The sequence below is a fragment of the Sycon ciliatum genome, chromosome 2 (genome assembly GCF_964019385.1).
Source record: "Sycon ciliatum chromosome 2, ocSycCili1.1, whole genome shotgun sequence".
In the NCBI taxonomy this organism is placed as follows: domain Eukaryota; kingdom Metazoa; phylum Porifera; class Calcarea; order Leucosolenida; family Sycettidae; genus Sycon; species Sycon ciliatum.
This window is the reverse complement of record NC_088644.1, coordinates 22,147,366-22,150,219: the sequence shown is the minus strand read 5'-3', so window position 1 is coordinate 22,150,219 and position 2,854 is coordinate 22,147,366. Positions and strand designations below refer to the sequence as shown.

The 2,854-nt window shown below is 42.4% G+C and overlaps 1 long non-coding RNA gene across 1 annotated transcript; it reads right to left on the bottom strand.

The window, feature by feature from the left end:
• Positions 1-325: 325 nt before the first annotated feature.
• On the bottom strand, positions 326-1,352 carry LOC135809229 (uncharacterized). Its single transcript, XR_010552178.1, has 2 exons — positions 1,192-1,352; positions 326-708 (listed from the first exon to the last, which is right to left on the bottom strand). It is a non-coding gene; the product is annotated as an uncharacterized LOC135809229 (long non-coding RNA).
• Between the last annotated feature and the right edge of the window lie 1,502 nt (positions 1,353-2,854).

Sequence of the window (2,854 nt, the reverse complement as noted above, 5' to 3'; positions counted from 1 at the left end):
CGAAGTTCAACTTCAAAGCACATGAAATCACAATGATCACGAAGTTTATGTAATCAGGAGTACACCCTGTGTTCAACGAACACATACACACATGCTGTATTGCGCACACACATGTACACATGTGCGTGCACCCTTACCCCATCCCACAGACACACGCATGCAGCGCGCACATCCATACACATGTGCGTGTACCCCCCCCCCCCCCCCCCACACACACACTCCTACCCATACACATGTGCGTGCCCCCCCCCCCCCCCACACACACACGTGTGCACATACAGATACACAAACACACACGCACGAACACACACACACAAGATACGTGTAAGTGTACATGGTCTTCCTGGTGCAGATGCTGAGCCAGCACAATGGAAAATACCTCCATCAAGATGCTTGATCAAGTGTTGTGATAATGGCACTGTTTGTTTGTTTTTACAAAGAAGTGTGGGAAAGATTACAATGCATTATAATTCATAATTGTTCTTTGCCTTGTACTGTGCAGACCAGAATGCTTCGCTATCAACTACTGGCTTTCCATCGGCATGGTGTTCAGCTGCAGCGGCATCTGGTCCGGGGAGTTCAAGTTGCTGGATGGCTGCACTGACACAGGAAGGGTTTGCGTTGGCAATGCGATACGGCAGTCATCCCACATCACGAGCTACATGTTTATGTAATTTATATTGTCGCTCGTCCAGCAACGTCAAGGCTCTGCATGTAAACGCAGGAGAACACCATAATACTACTCAGGGGACAATAATTTTGGATATCAATTTCGTGACAATTATTAGATTCACACAATATTCACAACGTATGCAACACGATGCTGTCTATTGACACTACTTCAAACTGAAGTGCTCACTACTCCTCTCCCGTTTTCATCTCCCTCTACCTTATGAATACTCTGCATTACTGGTTTCGTTTCTACCCTTTCCATTGCTGCCAGCTCCCAGTCTTTTTCAATGCACAGCACCACCTTGACAGTCATTTTTGTGATTTGATGTACACATACTTTGAAGTTCAAAGTCGAATTACATGATCAGATTTTTGTTCCACATTTCCTATTTATTTTTACTTCAAGCACAACCCTACCGATGAAGGGAAAGAAGCAGCAGAGAGACACCTACTGAGTCTAATGACTGCCACTGTCAGTTCTCAAACAAAAACAATTTTTGTCGAATTGAAAAATCTCACCTGTTAGTGTTGCTCACTAGCCACTAGTGACTAGAGTTGTTCGTCCACGAAATTTGCAATATAGCACTACGGTACCAGCAAGAGTAGGTAAGTTGGCATAGAACAACAGCTATGCAAAGCCATGTTCATCTCCTCTTCACTTTGGAAGGCAGTATAAGCACCCTTCATACCTCGACATTGCCTTGGAGTGGAAGCAAATTCACCATGAGTTTTCCAATTCGCTACGATCGATCTCGGGGTGATGATCGTGTCTTCTTCATCACCACTGCAGCCTGGACAGCCTTCGGGAAGACATGTGTCACTCTCCTGCTCAACAGATTCCTACATCTAGATTTGGTTACCGTCAGGGAACGAAACAGAGCTGCAAAACACCAAAGTAATTGTTTTCTTCCATTCAATTACACTGCTGAACATGCACAGCATGGTGACAGCTAAGCAGTACGCACGTCATCAAGGCCAATTTCCAAATATGGGAGGTGTTATTTATGAAATTTGACACAGTTCCTCTTCTCTGATCGGCTCGAGACATAGCTCATCGGAATCAGTGCCCAATTCTCCTTCGGATAAGCCATACTTATTTTTGGCGTTCAGTTTCCCTTTAAATATGTAATAATTTATGTGCATACCGTATATTCTCTATTATAAGCACAGGTCTCTATTACTAGCACAGTCTCTAATACTAGCACACTGTGAGCACCTTTCGAAACATTATAAGCACGGTCTCTATTATTAGCACGGTCTTGTTGGAAATCAATGCGGCATGCATGGTATCTAGCATGTATTTCTTCTTGCTCTGTATGGATGTATTGGTTGAAAAAATATAAGCACGGTCTCCAATATAAGCGCGGTCTCCAGTATAAGCACGGGGTAGAGGGGTGTTGAAAAAATATAAGCACGGTGCTTATAATAGAGAATATACGGTAATAATATGCTCGCATTGCTCGGCTCAGTCGGCTGTCTGTAGCAGGGAGTTGTATTTTTACTACTCCCTGGTCTGAGTGTACAGTCTGTATCGGCTATAGCGTACCCTTTTGATTTCCGTGATTTTATCCCTATAACCGATGCATCACTATATGCGATACGATCGATTTTTTCGATCGACACATGAAAGGCAAGGAAATACTTCCAGCATGGCGTTTTGACAAATGAGCATGCTGCATAGTTGACAGTGCCCGCATTTCCACACAAAAATCTGTTATGTACATGTACATGTATCACTATCAAAATAAGCAACGTGAAGAAAGTAAAAAAAATAGGGCCTTTGATATCATTGCAACATGTATTTGAAAGTTATCACTATAGCCGATAATAATTATAGTGTGTTATGCATGTTTTGATTCTTTGTTGCCATCATACTATCCGATATATCATTACATCCGATAATATTGGTTATAGTGATATTTGTACTGGATAAAATACGTTTTGCTTTTGATATTTCGTACCAATATCACTGTAGCCGATATATTCTTATATCCGGTCACTCTATAGCCGATACAGACTGTACATATGTAGTGTGGACTGTATACAGTGCAGTCAGTAGTAGTAGAGTCTACATGTATCACTATCAGGTCAGTCGATCTGCATTCTGCAGTCGCCAGTCGACTACATCATACTTAGAGAGAGTCTTAGTCTTCATAATGCATAGACTGGCAACATCGTACAT